Raw genomic sequence first — 18,112 nt, 5'->3', positions numbered from 1 at the left:
GGTCATTAAGTTACCAGCCCTGTTTACTCCTCCTGTGCTGCTGGGCCAAGCCTTTCTCAGAAAACAGGGCTTAAACGGTCATTATGGTGGCGCCTGCTCACCCTGCCGGGTGGCTACAGGTCTGTCAGTATTTTCATTAGGAACCCAGACTTTCAGGGCTTTTTAAACTTGGCCATTAAAGCATTTGCTTCTCGCTGCCTGGCTGCACTTCGGAGAGGGAAGTTTTGTGTTGGACTGGTTGGTGATGAAACTGCTCAATGTCTTTGTGTTTTCCCTACAAGAAACAAAGGAAAAGCATAGGAAACAGAAGCCCACTGTAGGTGCAGCTCCAGGGGCTGTGCTGGGTGTTGGTTTTGGGGTTGCAGGAGGCAGCAGCATGGTCTGCCCATATAAATGACACTGTGTTTGTGTCTCACACGGTCCCAGCACTACAGGTGGCTTAGGGAAGAAGCTGAGGCCTGGACTGTGAGTTGCCTTGATTTCATAAGTTTTAGTCAAACCTTTAAGGTTACATTAACATAGTTTTCTTGTGGTTATATGAAACCATCAAAAACTTTGATAATTCTTTTTTCCTTCTGAGACTTCCCAGTGATAAAATAAGATGTAGCTGCTCAAGTCTTTACCCTTGATTTCTGATAATGATAGTGCCTGTCTCATAAAAACCTGCCTTTTATCTTCCCCAATTAGCTGAGTTGCTGCACCCTTGTGCTGGGAAGTTCTGAGTGCACTGTCAAAGCACCCCCTCCCCAGCTCCACGGGGCCAGGCTGTCCACAGCACCCACCCTGCTGTCCCCGCTCCCATCGGCACTGGTTTAATCTTTTGCTTTCTGCATAGCATGAAGAAGAAACCTGGGTCAATGAATAATGAAAGCTCATTCCAAACCTGGACTCTTAGAGTTTGGTCTCTGCTGCCTTTTATTTTAAGTGGAACTTCTTTCATAGATCCCTTAATATTTTTTTTTTCTGATTAATGCATTCAGGCTTTCCCTTGTGCATTTTGGGAGGTTTGTCATCCAGGACTTAGGGGAAGATCACACTGGTTGTGTGATTCACATGTTCTTCTGATTGTTTTTATTCAGATTGTTTTTTTATTGTTGTTTATATTTCTGTTCTGACTGAGCTCTGAGGCCGGCTGGGGACAGGAGGGTGCTGTGCTGGCCACTGTGTGTAAATAAGGAATATGGAATTCCTTGGAGAGCTAAGAGTCAGGAATGGATATGAAAAACAGGGAAGGATGTATCTCAGTTTTTTTACAGAGTCTTTCCAAACCATGTCGCTGAACTTAAAAAAACCCTAAGTTTTCATAACTTAGCAGAGATGTTTTTGCCAGAACCTTCTTCTCATCAGCCAGTCCTTCTTAAATCTGTAACAACTCAACAGGTAGTTAAAACAGTCTCAACTAATTGTAAGCAGGACTGCTGGCTGCTTCTGAGCTATTGTTCTGATGATCCACCGTGGCCAAAATCTTCAGGAGGTATAGAGGCAAAGTAATCAGCGTAAGAACTCAAAACTACAAGTAAGAACTACAGGCCTGGAGGTTTTTTAACTTGTTATTTAACTGGTGTGAAAGCAGGCCCCGTGTCTCTGCTGCAATGTGTCTGCCATGGGCTGGCTCATGGCTTGGTCCAGCTCAATGTTGCTCCCTTCATGAGAAGAATGGATAAAGTTGAGGGTTTAATTCAGATTTTCTCAAAGTGCAGAGGTGATAAAATTTGTACAACTTCACACTGCCATTTTAACATCAGCCTTTCCAGGAAAGTTCTTTTTTAAAAACAAAGCCAAGCTTGGGAGTCCCTGGAACAAGAGACTGGGGGAGAGATTATCTTGTGATAGACACAGTAAGGTATTTGGAAAGGCAATGGTGCAGTGAGCAGCCATCCATCCTCAACACCAGAGTGGTGGAAATGCCATTTTCCTTCCCCCTTGATCCCTGTGTTTGAACCAAGTACTAAAAAAGGTGTTTCATATTTTTGCAGTAGTCAGTACTTGAAATATTTTGGTTCCTTATAGGTAGTGACACAGTCTGTTTTGGTGGTACACATGAAAACAAACAAGGAAAGAGACAGAAAGCACAGGCAAATCCTCGAAAGCTGTGTTTTGCTGAGGCTGTAAAGTGGAGGAGGCAGAGATTTGTTGGGATTCTTGCTCAGCACACACACAGCCAAATTATTGGCGAGTTTTGGTGTTGAGGGAATAAAATATTTTGCCCAGGGAAGGGTGAGGGATTTCACTTTGCAGATATGCCTCTATTTTACTGGGTATATTTATTTATCTATCTCTTGCTTAGGAGTGTTGGGTAGGTCTGCTCCATAGGATTAAATCATATCCCAAACCATCCTGGCTTTGTGACAGTACAAACATTATTGGATTTAGTTCGCTTCTGCTTATCCACCTCCCGTCCTCCAAGATCCCCATTATTATTATAATAATACCCACAAAACTCCTGCTCTGAGATCAGAGGGGTTTTCAAGTGCCAAAGCAATCAACAAAACATACCTGGTCCTTTTAATCTCCTTTAATCCCATCTTGTGGGACTCTCCCAATAAATGATCATGTATCCAAAAATTCTTTCTCTGCGATGACATTCGAGTTTTAACTCCCAGTTTTCATGAAATTGTCTCATATATGAAAGAAGATGCACTGGGACCTTCTTATGCCATCAATACAATAAAAGTTTGGGTTGAAAAATTATTTTATAGAATAAAATAGAAAAACAAAAATCCATCATTATCTATGTTTCAGAAAAGGATGGTGTTTTGTTTAGCATTTTAGTTAGAAATGATGTATGGCTACATCATAAAACACTTATATTAAAAAGATCTTCTCACCCTGAATTCAAAATATATATTGTACTCTCTTATCATCCAGTCATTTCAGAGTGAAAGTTAAAAATGCTCATCCTGTGGTATTAGTCACTGGTATTATATCTTATAGCTGATGTATTCTCCTAATACTTTTACTTAAAGGGGCTTTTACTCGGGGCCCATGAGAGCAGACATTTATTTTGTTATTGAAAGGGTGATGCCATGGATGGTGGGTTTGTATTATTTCGCCAAGAAGGCTTGGTCTGCCCTTTCTGTTGGCTTCCTTTTTTTCTGTTGTTTTTTTTTTTTTTTTTTTTTTTTTTTTTTTTTTGTGCATATCACTCAATTTTAAAGAAAATCAAGTGATAGCAGAATAAAGGGTGGCCCATGCCGTGGTTCAAAGTCTTGGGCACATGAGCTGTCCAGGAGTTTTCACAAAAATCTCTGTATTGGGAGCAGGCAATGTGACAAAAAGCAGGACTCTGCAGCATCCTGGTTTGATGTTTTAGAGATGAAAAGTTTCTCCTGCCTGAGGCATAAATTTTGGCTTGAAGGAGAGAGCCTAACCCTAAGGCGAAGATGCTGGCACCCAGATTCCTGTTACTGGTTTGAACCACACAGAGCAGAGTCTTATAACTGACTGCATCTGGTCCTAAGTGAATGCTCTCACCACTAAAAAGTGAATATTGTCAGGAAAAAAAAAAAAAAAAGGAAAAGGGAGTTATTTTCTGGTGGCAGGTTCCTTGGTTTGTTTCATTTGGGTTTTTCTCTAAAGGAATATGGATCCATGCAGAACGTCAACTTCTCTGAAAATCCAAAGTTTTAGGGGGGAAGAAAACCCCCTGTCCTACACATTTGATTAGAGATTGTGAGAGTGTGAGGCAGAATTGAGTTAAGTCAGGCTGTTCACTTTCATGGGAAAGCAAACACTGGGAAATCTGCAGAGTAACCAAGCTGGACACCCCTCTCTGGCCTGCAGAACAATTTACTGAGGGGGCAGTCTAATGGCACAGATTAAGCTCATTAATGGTTCAGATTTTTGCTTGGTTTACACAATGCTGTCCAGCAAATTATATTGATGCTTGACAGAATTATTGTCATTATTTATTTTGCTGTAAGCCAGATTTATAGATATTTGTAGCTTTTGTAAGGCTAAACATAAGAAACATTAATAACTTTACTAATTATATCACTGCTTTAGAGATATAGATAGTGATAAAAATGCCAAGTAAAGTGAGCTAGTAAAACATTTTAAAGAGAATTTTAAAGTGAGCTACTGATTGATGATCCCTTGGGTCAGTCTTAAGTTTTGAATGTGAGAGTGGTGCTCCCCACCAGGGCACGAGGGCCTTTTGCCTCCATCAGCTCTTACAGCAGAGACGAGGAAGAACAAGACTTGTATTGAGCAACTGATTATTAAATCAGATTGCATAATCTGAAATATATTGAAATCCTATAGTAGCATAAACTGAGCCTGAACTTATTAAACACAACAGGGTTGTTTGTTTGGCTTTTTCACCTTTTCCTTGTCCTCAACCCCTCCTGCCTCCTGGATGGTTTATCTGCACTTCTTTGTCTCTCACCTGCTAAAATTGCAACCTCTTCAGAGCAGGAGCTGCCCCCTCCCTCTCTCTCATTACAAATATGATCAGGCCCTAGCACAGCTCTGATGAGGAATTTGGGGTCCTAACAAAAATATTAATAATTATTTCATGGCTGTTAAAAATAAATAGAATCTTTAATTGGTGAGCAGAGTCTATGGGGGCTATATACAAATTAAAGGTGTGCTTTTATACAGCTGTCAAATGAATAATCTGTTTTCCTGACTATTGATCCCAGTTTTGCTTTTAAGGAGGGAGATAATGGGTGAGGAAAGAGTTAATAAATGTTCAGCCATTACTGCAAGCATGAATGGAAATCCATCATCACTTTAAGTACTACTGGATGGGCTCTGGATGATAATCCAAGCCTGCTGACCACTGCCAGTGCCACTGGGAAGAAACCTGCAGGGCCCTGGAGCTGTGATCCTCAGGGATGTGCCTGGCTCCCTGCTTTTCTCTGATGTGCAGCACTGCAAAGTCCCTGGTTTATTTTTCTCTGTGTTTGGTAATGACCTGCTTGAAACTCCCTTGAAGCCATTGGGAAGACTGGCAGTCTCTAATGGCCTTTGGATCAGGGTTGTGGAAGTGTTTTCCTGAAGTGAACAACCAGTGGGAATTTTCTCCCAGGCGTGGAGAAAAAAAAACAACTTTTTTTTCTTTTTTTTTTCTTCACCCCTTGCCCTCCCTGCTCTGCAATTTCTGATTAACTGGTCTTCCTAACCCACTTGTGGTTAGTGTACTCTGGATGTTCCCAGGAGGAGAAAGTTGGGCCCCACCTCGTCTGCGGTGACATCCCATTGCTGTTTGATGGGATGAGCACAAGGACAGAGGGTTATGGGCAAAGCTTCAGAGCAGACCACGATGAGCTTGTAAAAAAGACAGGGAATGTGACCCTGGACCCACTGAAATCCTCAAAGTTTGGGCTGCCTCCTTGCAGTATGACAACAGGTCAAGCAAGTGACAGTGGGATTTATAATCCTCATTGGGAAATCAGGATGAGGCATCACCACTGAGGCTGGGAGAGCTGGAAAAGTTTGGCACTGACACCCCTGTGCTCACCCACCCCATGTCAGAGTCTTGGCCACGCAGAGCAACTCAGAAAACTCATAGGAACTCACAGGAACATTTGGTGGAAGATTCCTGGGGTTTCTTTCTAGGCATGCTGTAAATATCACAGGGGCAGTTCTCCCTTTGATCCCAAACTAGAGATGAAAGGAACAATTCACACACATTTTTGAACCATAAAAAACATGTGGCTTGACATTGGTTCCAGAAACAGGTCAAGATGTAGGATAATCTTACTTTTTTCCTGAAATATTTGAACTGTCTCTTCTCACCATGTTATGAAGCTGTGCCACAGCCTTAGAATATAAACAAATGAGTGTGCTGTGGGATTTAATTCTCAAAACATGGGTAAGAGGAAAAGTCTGTTTGACTGAGGTTAACAGAACTTTCTATATAATACTGAAACTGAAGCCAGATCAGTGTGCTGCTCTCTGATTTCCTTCTTCTCTAATATAGTCGTTGTTCAGTTTTTGTGGGTTGTGATCATGGAGAAAAAGCTTCCCGTGTTCTTCTAGCTTGGAAAATGACAAGATAACAAATTATTTCATTGCGTAGTCCTACTCATTACTACTACTACTACTACTACTACTACTGTGTATCCTGCTTTTATGAGCATGTTTTGGACCCTTGCTCTCCACCTGCACTCGTGTTCATGAGCTTCCTTCACTTTTACTCCGCTTCTCAAGACACCTCTTCAACTTGCAGGTATTTTAAACTTCTTGGAGGCTCTAAATCTGGTCAGCTGTCCTCAACAGATGACATCCACCAGTCTGTGCGTGAAACCCTGAGTTTACAGGTAAAATCAGAAATTATATTTGCCCTCTGATGACCTTGCAATGAAATTATGGAAAAATTAGGAGGGCTGAAGTGGTTTTATGTTTGCCAAGGACTACCAGTCCTGAAGTTCAGAAAGGCAGTGACTTCATGATGAAGAATTCAGCCACATTTAGCTGTCTTGCACCAATAAGGAGAAAGGTTTGGCAGTTGTGTGAGATTATGTCAGGACTAGTCAAATAATGCCAGTATTTTTTACCTCCATGCTTTTTCCCCCAAAAAGGGGGATGTAGCATCTTTAATTAAATGTTATATGAATACATTCCAGATAGACCCAAACACAGGGCAACTGTGTTTCTGAAATGCTGTTTCTAGATTTAAAATGTATTTGAAATGTAATTTAAGAAAAAAGATAATGGAAAAAAAACCCAAACCTAAAATAACTCGAAACAAGCCAGAATATAGTAGCTCATCATTACGCTAATATATCAAACAATATGAGCTTAGCTTAATTATCCCCTTTGAGAGTTGAGAAAACTAAGCACAACCTTCAATTTACAGCTGTTTGGTGCCGGGAACCTGAATTATTATTTGAGAAGAAGGGGGGAAAAAAAAGTTTATTTATTGTGACCTACACTCAGTTTTTATTCATCATGGAAAATCTGTATATTCGCAAATGAGGGCTATTCATCTGCAGACTGCAGCATTCTTCAGCTGTCCGGGGCTGCATCAGCCGCACTTCTTCAGCTTTTGTGTTCATCTCGAAGCCTCTTCATCCAAATTGTTCATCATCTTGATGGCGGAGCTTTATCTTGCTCTAGTGCAGCTGCATTCCCCTTATCCAAAGTGCCGAGAGATACAAGGGAGAGGGAGAGAGTGAGAGGCAGAATAGAAAAGAGAAAAAGCAATGGCCAGTGCTCATATGAGGATAATTTGTAGTTTCTCAATAATAATAAAAAAAAAAAAGAAAAAAAAAAAAGAAGGAGGACAGGCTAATTACTGGCTTAACTAGGGCAGCCTGTGGATCCTCATGTCAAAAGGACTAGCGTAATTATTTGCCATCAAAGCACATTCATATTGTGGTACAAAAGAAGGGCCTTTCGCAAATGGATCTCACTAATAAACAGGGCTGAGAGGAGCATTATGTGTCTCCCTGGATGCAAGCGCATTAACACAGTGACATGGAGCATAACTCTCAGCCTGGAGAGGGGGGTGGAGAGGAAGAATGATAATTATCCCCCCTCCCCAGCTTTCCTCTCCTTTTCCTTTGTGTTGGGCTAGCAAGCCGAACGCGACCCGCTGGAAGGCCCAAGGCAGGCTATTAGTGACCTCTGAGCATTGACAAGGTGGCTACACTCTTAAAAGCCCAGCTCTCCATGTCAGGAGGGTCGCAGGAGCCCGGGAGAGGAGCTTTAAATGGTCCAGCAAACACTTCAACCTTAAAGACACCTGGAAGGTCATGACCAATTTAATGTAGATGAATCTGGCATGAAGAGGGCTCTTTTGAATCCATGGACAAAAGTTTTTAGTTTTTTTTTTTTTCCTTGGGTGTTTTTTTCCCCCACATTATTTTTTCACAGATCTTAGCATAAGGGATCTTAGCTGGAGAAAGAGGCTTGATTCTGGAGACCACTCCTGCACCCGCTGAGCAGATGTGGTGCCAGGCAGCTTCCCTGGCTGCAGCTTTCCATGAGGAAAAGCGAACACGTTTGGAAAGAAAGAGAAGGGACCCGAACTCACCTTCCAGGCACGTCTGGAAGCCCTGATGTGCTAACACATTTCAAACTAAGACACATTGCAAAACGTTTGTGTTTATCTATAGGCTTATATGTGGATGCAAAGAGGACTGCTTGTCTCTGGGTTTTTTTAGTATTCCAGCTACACCAGGCTATTCCCACCGATGCCCACTGGTTCCTTGCCTGCCAGCCATGGAGTTTATCTGTTGGGATGGTGTCTGAGCGAGCCCATTGCTCGTGATGGGTTCAAGGGAGAGCGGCTGGGAAATGTTTGGCACCACAATTTGGTTTTCCCAATCTCCTGCCTTAGAGCTGTACAACCTCAGCACTCAGGGGCATGAGCTGCCTTGGCTGTGCTGATTTTCCCCAGGAGAGCCCTTCTGCTCCTCCTCACCCTTTCATGGAGAGGAAGCTACAATAGGGGAAGTCTGTGAATTATGGGGATGAGCCACCCACCCTGAGTGCTCCACTGCTCTGGAGGAGGAACTTAGAGGTTTACAACATTGATTTTGCTTCATTTCCAGAAAGAACCCTTCTTTCAGTGCTCATGTCCCAACTTCTGTTAAGTAATTGGGTTCTGTGCTGTAAAACAGCTCTGCTGACCATCAGAACAGTAAACTGGGCTAGTCCTTTCTTGTGACACCCCTGCCTGACAGCACCAAACTGGACCAGTGCAGCTGGCAGGAGGGAAGGTGGAAGGGAAGGGAGCGCATGGCACATGGCGACAGGGATCCAGGTGTGCGGCCACATGTGACTGGGATAAAAGGATTTTGAATGCCAACTTGCCCGTGGTACAAAGCACTGAGAGCCAAAGTTGCTCCTTTTCCAGAGTTCTTCTAGGTCACATCTAGGTCACCTTGCAGAGGGCAGCCCCTTTTCCATGTCACAGCACTTGGGGACAATGCTTTTCATGTCACCTTGATGGGCAGGAGGAGCACAGGTCTGCACAGACCTGTTTGCCCTGCTCACCCCAGGAACAGCTCATGGAGCCACCAGGCTCAGGAGGAGACTTGTCACATCATCAACCTAACACACCCAGCTGTGAATCAGATTTGAAAAATGAGCAAGTGAGGTGGCTTTAAAAATTGTGGAATTAAACTGGTGGCAGATATTTTGCTCTTTATTTTTTTTGGTTTTTTTTGTTTTCCCCCATCCTTCTTGCTTGGTAACTCTAGAAAGGAATTGGATGCTTTCTCCATACTTTCCTCTGCAAGGAAAAAGAGTGGTAAACGTGGGTTTGAAAGGGCAGAAAATAACCCAAGAGGAAGGAGGCCCTTTAGTAGAGATCATAGAAACCTGATGCACCTCAGTGAAATAGCAAACATTGATAATACAGGGGTACAGACACCCTCCTACCCAGGCAGGGTGTAAGGGCTGGGCCATGCTTCTGGGACTTGACCAATGCCTGTGGCATAAAAAATTCCTAATTTTCACCCATCCAGGAGCTGTACAACCCCTCCTCCTCCAGCATGGAGTGCTGGAGGGATGGAGACCCACTGGAGCAGTTGGTAGCAGCAGCCCACTACTAAAGAGACAAAAGCTGCTTGTTCTCCAACGTTTCCTTGTCTCTGTGACCCTAAAATGTTTTTTCCTTTTTCCCCTATTTCCCTGGAGGTTAGAAAATTCTGCATACAGCAGATTTTGCCTTTAGTTTATAGGAAATTGTAAACAGGGACTCAGCAGCAGATTTGGGTCCACTGAGCTATGGATATTCTGGATTAAAAAGAACAGAATTTATACAACTTTAAAATAAATATCTCAAGGATAGGGATTTGAAACGTTACCTTTATAAAGTTGGGAGAGTGGGGGTTTTTGTATTTTTAAATGAATCCAGGTAAACTTTCCTGGCTTAGTTGTTTCCAGCCATGCCAAGGACCAAGTGCTGATATTAGCAATAAAGACAATGTTATTAGTAGCATTACATCAATGTAAAGAAGGTTATAGAGTTAGCATTTGTTAAAAAAAAATCTGTTAATGGTGACTTTTTGCCATTAACTCACTCTTTTGCAGTATTTTATGCAGTGTTTATGAACCTGGGTATGTATTTCTAGTGTTGCCAAGAATAATCAAAGACAAATATAGCAGTTGCAGGGTTTCTTTCCTGATGAAATCCTACTGCAGCTTCCAAACCCAGAGCTGGCCTCCAGTAAGGGACTGTGTCCTCTTGGAGTCAAAGTGTGCTGCTTGAACTTACCACACAATGCTTTCAAGGTTGTGCTTGTCTAAAGTGACTTAATTTGTACTGCAGGAGTAGCCTTGTACCCACAAGCACGCCAAAAGCCGCGGCGAGCCGGGGCAGCAGGGTTATTACTAATTTTTTATTAAAATCCCTTAGGCGCACACAGAAGGCCCAAAAGCAGCTTTAATAATAGACAACATACAGCACATTTTTCTTGTATTGCCATGTAATCAAATCTAAAGCTTCTGTTCACTTTCTTTGTTTTACCTAGAGGACCAGCTTCCAATTTAGTTGTGGCCTGCACTAAACTGATTTTTCATTGTAATTAATGCCTACTTTGGCCTCAGCCACTTATACAACTTTCCATTAGAGGTTTGCAGCCATCCACAGAGAATATCACCAAGTTACCCTCCCGATCCTGCTACACTTGCAATTTTTGTTAAAGTGCCTTTTTTTTTTTTTTTTTACTTTATTATTATTTTGCAAAGAATGTTTAAATTACTGGGCCAAATAGGTTTCTTTTTCCTTTTTATTTTTCTCTTTTTTCTCTTCTCCCCCCTTTTTTTTTCTTCCCCCCTGCCTGCTGCACCTATTAAAGTGGTTGGGCAGGAGTCCAACTGGAAGGAAAGCCTTTAAGTGATTTCAGAAAGGGCTAGTGGAACTTATTTAGGCCTGGGGTCTGCTGTGGTTAATTTTCAGTCTGTGTTTTGTGCTGTCCATTTCCTCTGAAATACTACCTGGGGTTTAAGGTTCCTCAGCACAGGATGTTAATAGGCCTCTGCAAACATTCAAAAGGCAGCTTTCCCACCACTAACCTTAAAAAGATTGTGGCACCGGGCCCAGGGTCAGATTGAATAGATGAAAAAGTATATGCTGTGCTTTTGCTTGCTCCTTGGACCTTTCCCTGTTGGCTTGCCTGACATTTTCAGTGACTTTTCTTAGTACCTTATTTTCAGCGTGCTTCCTAGAAAATTCTGCTTATTACCTTCTCCTATCCCCCAACAGCATTGCTAACTCAACATTGCAGCACAACAATTTGGACTTTTCCCTTGCTGCTGCTTCCCCTGGCCCCGACGGACCAGCCGGGCCCCTCGGAGTGTCCTCCACACGCCATCACCCAGGGACACCAGGATGCTCCCTGTGGATCTCTGGTGTGCCTCTCCCAAGGAGAGCAGCTCTGCTGCAAGGCTAAAGCAGAGCTAATGATCAATTATGTGCATCTCTGCTACCCTGGCTTTCCTCCCTGCAGCAAGAAACGCAGCCATGGGAGCTCTGGGTAGGCATGCCGGGTTTTGGGCACTGGAGCCACACATTTCCCAGTGTTTGGATTCTGGTACCAATGTTCTTCCTCGCTGTGGCGCTGCTCAAAAGGAGCTGGAGGGTGCTGCACCCTCCTCCATGCTTTAGCACATACACTCACCTCTCTTCTAATTGCAGCTGAGAAATTAGACAGGCCCAGTGCCAAAAGGTGCCCGTGTCCCCTGGCCTGAGCTGGCAGCTTGCCGGTTGTCCTGGCTGGATGTGCTGGCCTGATGCTAAGGGGCCAGTCCTGCTGGACTTCTTAATGTGGGTGCAGCTCCTCTTAGGAGAGCAATCTGATGAATTTAACTGGATTGATTTCAGGGATCTCTCGGGTACCATAGGTGAGTTTTTACAAATGTGTCCTGTCAGACCTCCTGGGAGTGAGGAGCAGAGGATGGGTATTTGGGATCACACAGGTCTGCTCTGTGTTGTTACTGTGCCAGATGTCCCCATCTGAGTGTGGGAAGAGTAAGAAGCAGGTCTTTATTTTATTAACTTTTTTCCTAGAATTGTGGTAACTCTTCCTTAATTGACAGGGGAACTAAAGTAGCATTCGAGAAGAGCACATGGAGACTCCCAGACGTTCCAGGTGATGACCACAAGCTAGGCCTTGAATCCCAAACAATGGGCTTACAGGCCTACCCAAGCCAGCTGCCCTTCTGGCTCTTTTGACTGGTTCCCAACCGGACTCATTTGCAAGCTCAGTCCTTTCTGGCAGCCCTGGAAACCAGAAATGTTTCAGGTGAAGCAGAATGAGAAGGAGAACCAGGCCAATGGAAAGACAGTGCATTATGTGCTCTGTGTGAGCTGGGGTCCAGAAGCATGGATACACTGAATCCAGGACAGTTCTGTTATGAACTGCCCCTTTGCACTCAAGAGCACAAGTTCCAGGGATATTTCCTCCAGGAATGACCTGCAGCACTGTCCAGGGATATTTCCTTCAGGAGTGACCTGCAGCACTGTCCCCCTCTGCAAGAACAGTGGCTGCAAATCGCTCGCTGTCCATGGGCCTGCATGAGCACTCCCGCAGCGAAGCAACTGATATTGGTCTAAACACATTTGTGTATCTCTGCCTGACATTTGCTCTGTTAAAAGGTCAGGCTTCTGCAGCACAGACAGGAGCCGTCTTCCTCATTATCACACATTACTGCCAATTTCCAGTTCCAAAGTTTCCAGTGATTTCTGCTGCTGCTCTGGCTGGGGCAGTCCAGCACAAAGCGCCACGTGCCAGCCTGGAAGCTCTGCCCTGAGTCACACCAACGATGCTCAGGGAGAGAATCAATGACCATTTGGGAAAAATTTGTGGAAACCCAGCTAATTTCTTGCTGCAGTAAATTCCTTGCTTGCAGTGACTGGCTGGGAAAATATGTGACAAATTTAACTTAGAAATGCAAGTCTGCAGGAAGAAAGGGCGGTTCTGCAAAGAGCCATTCATATTTCTCAGTCTTCCCACAGAAGTGCTGCTCTGAGTTTCTCTGTAATCTCTGATATTTCCTAATATCAGAGCGCAGTGCTGGCAGAGGCAGAACCTGGGGCTAAACTTCAGTCTGTGTTCTTGCTCAGAGGAAGTGGATTCTGGGATCTCTTTGGCTTTTGAATGTCTAGAGGCCAGGCTCAGAAGCAAAGGAGAGGGGGGAAAAAAAAGTTGTATTTTTCTAGTTAGACAAAGGTCTTGCTGATGGGAAGACACAGATGCTGAAATAAAAGTGTGTGTGACACTGGAGTTGGGCAGGCTCTTTGGGAGTTCACTGGGGAGGGTTGTTTGCTCTCTGTTTTCCACACCACCCTCCCTCCCACCAACTCGGGAGCATTTATACGGATCTTTACATACAAAAGGGGTAACCCTGTCATGGAGAGAGCAGGTATTGCTCTTCCTTTTGGAACTGATCTGGTTCTGTCCAAAGAAGAGGCTCAGGAAAAGCATTTCCTTGATTGGTAGATGACCTGGCTGGGAGAGGGATGAGCATCTTGCTGGTCCTGCTCCAAGTCCCACATGTCAGCCAGTGCAGCATGGATGGCCACTGGCTGACATTCCTGATTTTTCTGCTGACTGTAAGCGTGCTGTGAGGTGGCCACTCAATGGTGGCCTTGGGAGAGGGGATGATAAACTGCTGATTTAGTAATGGAAGAGTTGGGGGAGAGGAAGAGCCTTACTTACTTTGGCCTCAGACATGGGTGAGACCTGGGGAGCCTTTTACAACAACAAAGTTGAAAGAACAAATGCCTCACAGCACAGTTTTGATGTAGGTTTGGTTCTTTTTTTTTCCCAGCAACAACCATAAAGAAAATATAATTTGCAAGCAAAATATTCTTTTCACATTCTTCCCCTTAGTTTTCATCCTTCATGTGGTGGTGGCAGACCACAGGGCTGCAGTCAGGGAAGGCAAAGTCCATGCTGGTATCTGCTCTGAAGATATTCAGATACTACGGATGATGGTGTAGTAATTTCTCCAAGAGTGGTGCACCTACCTGCTCAGCCCTGCAGTTCAGGTGGGTGCTCACTGGAGAAGGATTTCCTTTAGGATTGGCTGCCACAGAAGCAAGGTGACTCTGCAGGATGCTTCAGCCACGTTCCTACCCTAATTATCCCTAGTTTTTCCCTCCCTGCCAGCGAGAGAAATGCCTGACCAAGAAAAAGTATCTCACATAATTTTCTTGCTCTTGCATTTTTGTCTTACAGAAAATATTATTTGATCTAATGTTTCTAGGTGCTTGGGGTGTCCCTTTCCCTTGTGCCAGTTTATTTATGCTAATTCAGTGAAGCAAAAGGGCTGCATTTGAATTCATTGCCATTGAAATTGTGACTGAGGACAGTTGCAATATAACAAGATGAGGATGACCTCCTTTCATCTGCTCTTGCTGCTATGGAAAGTTAGTGCTGGCTTAAACCCTGGCTGCCATTAATGAAAAATTCCACTATTTTTATTAAATTTCAGAGTCATCTCAGCTAGCATGAAAAACAATGATATTGGATTTCTTTTTAAAATTAACAATGTATGTAACACAGTGAAAAAAGCTGACATTTACTTAGTGCCTGGGAGCAAAGAGACTGCAAGGCAGACGGCGAGCTCTCCTTCATCCTGCAGCCTGGGAATGCGGGCTGGAGACGTGGGGAGAGGTGGCTCGGGGTGGATCACACAGCCAGGATGAAAGCCAAGAAACACCACTGCTATTGCTACCTTTCTGCAGTAGGAGAACGTCAGGGCTCGCAGGGGAAGGAAAAAAAAAAAAGATTTATTTTAGCAGCTGGCCTGGATGTCTGCCAAAATGAGAGGGAACTCAGAAGTGGAGCCCGGGATCTTGGTTCAAGGATGCAGAAGGTGTGAGCTGGGGCTGGACAGTCACCAGCTCTGATCTGTGCCATGGTCAGGATGGGAAGGGACCTTGAACCCCCTTCAGATGCCGAGGGACATTCACTGTCCCACCCTGTGCACCATCCCACTTCTTACAGAGCCGGGAGCCAGCCAGAGTGGGGAGCTGATGTTACTCTAACTTGACTTTAGATATTTAAGGCATGTTTATTTATGGTTTAAAATTATGGCGTTAGCATTTTACCTTGGGTTCACTTCAAAATTCACTCTCTTTAGGAAGTTTCTACTACAATCAGCAGAATCCTTTATAAAAGTGAAAGCAGGGAGTTGCTCCATACCTGTTTGCAGGCATTGCAGGGGGTGCAGTGTCTAGTAGAGACCAGCCTATCTCAGGCTGTTATTTGATTAACAGTCTGGGGCGATCTGGAAATGAGCTTGCTCTTGAGGAGAGTCCACAGATCACCAGGAACACATTCTCCCAGGGCAGTATCCTCACTGTCTTCCTAATTCATTCCTCCCCACTTTATCCAACATGCATTGCTGCTGGATTATTGACTGTGTGATTTCTTTGCTTGATGCCACAATAGAAAAGGCATTACTGTACAAGGCAGGGAGATAAAGCAGGGCTCTGTGTGTTAGACTTGTGGCAATGCTGAGTAGGGCTGGTACAGGGCATACTCCTCCTCCTTTAGGGCTTGGTCCCCACCTTCCTCTGTGGATGCTTAGAGGATGCTCTGGATGTGTAGAGTAAATGTGGGATGAGAGATCTGGCCAAGGTCTCCCTCCACCCTTGCTGTTGGGGACTCCTGATCTATCTGGGGGCCCACACAGCACAGAAATTGCTCAGTTCCAGTGATGGCAGGCAGGACCAGCCCTCACAATGCAGGTTATAAACTGATTTACCTGGAGCTGGGAAAACTCATCCCACCTGCAAACACAGACAGGCACTGAGCATGCAGGGGAGACTGTGCAGGAAACTCATGCTAAGTTCTGTCCCTCAAGAAAATACCAGTGCTTTTGGCACTGGAGTGACTCTAAATATCCCAATCCACCCTGTTTCCCCGGGTTTTCAGGAGCAGGATCTCACTGTTGTGTTTAAATTCCCTCTTTACAAGGAGTGCTTGGGAGAGGTGCTGCAGATTTCTCCTGTTACCTACCTCGGCTTCCAGCCTTGGGTTGGGTGCACTAAGCACAGTGCAGAGATGCACCAGTACAGACAGACATCAAGTAAAGGGTGCTCTGTCCATCTATACCATCCCCTGATCAGTCCTGATCAGCAACTAGGGAATTATAAATAGCCTAAAAGCAGCTCACCATCATCCGACGCCACCATGGTAATAAATGTGCATGTTCTTTAAAGGCTTTTTACTCTTAGAAGAGAAAAAGATATAATAGCTTTTTTTTTTTTTTTTGATATGTCACATAATTTATTCCAACAAACAGATGTATTTTGTTGTCGCCATTATCATTTGATGAAATACTTTAAAGCTGGTCCAAGGTGGTGCATTTTCAAATATAATGTATACAGTACATCTAGCAGTTAGTGGAATTTGGATGTGCAGCATAGAATGGTCATTATTTTTACTGAAAAAAATAAAGGCACTAATTACTTACAGACAAGATACTTAGCACAAACAGATAAGCCTCAAAATGAAAAATTCTCGGTTTATGATAATTATGTTCTCTGCTTTGTTTTCAGAGACTGATAATTTGAGGCTTTAAAATCACCAGGAAGCCATTAATTGGAATTCTTCAATAAAAAATAAATTACATAGAAGTTCATGATGAGTTGTAAAAACACAGAGACTGTATTATGCAGTGAGCGACATTGCTCTACTATTTATAGACATGCAGAGCTATGTAACAGCAAAAACTGTAAAGAATTTGAGATGTGCAGATAGCAATTATTCACGGATCCCAACGATCTGCAGATATTTCAAATAACTGCTTTTAGCAGATCAGCTATCCAATAAAAGCAGGGCTTTATTTCCAAGTGGCACTCTTCTAGCATGTTGCTTCTTGTTTTTGACATCTTGTATGACATTATTCTCCTGGAGCTGATCGTCATGTGGAGACGTGGAAATCCATGTGCGGGAGCAGAAACTCCTGTGTGTGTTTATCCAGAGGAACTGAGGGAATTTCTCTTGGGCTGGTCACTGTGCTCCTTCCTCCTGTAGCAGCCTGAGATGCTGAAATCCATAGCATCTGACCAAAAGACACTGTACTGTTTTTCTTTCTTGTCCCATTTTTCTGCTGTCCCCCTTTTCTTTGCTTTCACCCGGGACCACATCCTGAGGGATGATCCTGCAAGAGCTGGTAGAGGGGCTCAAGGACTAAAGATCTGCCCAGTGGCACTGAGCACAAAATTTCTCTTGCCTTAGGGAGGAGCCAGAGCGACCCCTCACTGGAGCTATGTGAGCAATTTGGGGGTATTTAGAGCTGCTGTAGAGGTCTTCTGTCCACCCACACCCTTCCAGTGCCCACTTCTGTCCTTCTGAACACATGGGGCAGAGCCACCAGGCTTCCAGCAGCTTTGGAATCTCCCATGAGGAGACTGGCATTCCTGCTTTCCTGAGGGAGATCTGACACCTCCTTGCTATTGTTTGGATGCAGGCCTGAGACTCCAGCCACTAATGGGGCTCAGTTAATTGTCTGCCCAGAGGATATAAAATACTGCAATATTCCAGCTGTGCTCTTTTCACGGCCACTGACACCCCGGGCTCCTGCAAGGAGCTCTTTAGATAAAGCAGGGAACAAAAGTGATCGCAGGGATCCTTGACACGTGCCACCTAGCACAGGAAACAGAGCAGGCTTCAGCTCATTCACCACTGAGCTCAAGGGGATGCACAAAAGAGTGAAGTGGCCTTGGTAGAGCCTGGTCTAAAGTTACACTTCAGGAAGACAGAGGAAGTGTTTCCTGAGGACCTGATCAAAGGCTCTCTCTTCAGTGCCAGTTTAGTGCCTTCTGGCCACCTTCGTTCACAGGTACCATTTAGGGGCTTGATGTGACTCCCAGGCAGGTTCATTCTCACCGTGTCAGCAAGCACAGAGCTTTAAAACCATCCTTTTAATATTTTGTGGCTGGAATTCATCAAAAGTATCAGCTGGTTTATTCCCCCCTCCCTTGTTTGTTTAGATCTGTGTTAGTGCAATCACAGGGAAGGCTGGACAATGCAAAGGAGGCAAGGATAATGGGAGACAATGGGAAAGAATCTGCAGGAAGGCTGCTACCGTGTCAAGACCAAATGGCATCATGTCAGGAGACAAAGCCACACAATGAAAATATTGGGTCTCTGCTGCCACTCGAGGAGTATCGTAATTCTTGGAGAACAAAACCTCC

At 44.2% G+C, this 18,112-nt stretch overlaps 1 long non-coding RNA gene across 5 annotated transcripts in view; it reads left to right on the top strand.

The window, feature by feature from the left end:
- Nucleotides 1–18,112, top strand: part of LOC119698844 — a 193,687-nt gene that overhangs the window by 47,960 nt on the left and 127,615 nt on the right. For all 5 annotated transcript variants that reach the window (XR_005256288.1, XR_005256285.1, XR_005256287.1 and 2 more), the window contains exon 4: nucleotides 6,176–6,266. This is a non-coding gene — a long non-coding RNA (uncharacterized LOC119698844). The remainder of the gene's footprint in view (nucleotides 1–6,175; nucleotides 6,267–18,112) is intronic.

The sequence above is a fragment of the Motacilla alba genome, chromosome 3 (assembly GCF_015832195.1).
Source record: "Motacilla alba alba isolate MOTALB_02 chromosome 3, Motacilla_alba_V1.0_pri, whole genome shotgun sequence".
NCBI lineage: Eukaryota > Metazoa > Chordata > Aves > Passeriformes > Motacillidae > Motacilla > Motacilla alba.
Note: the sequence above shows the minus strand (reverse complement) of the source record. Positions and strands in the feature narration are given on the sequence as shown.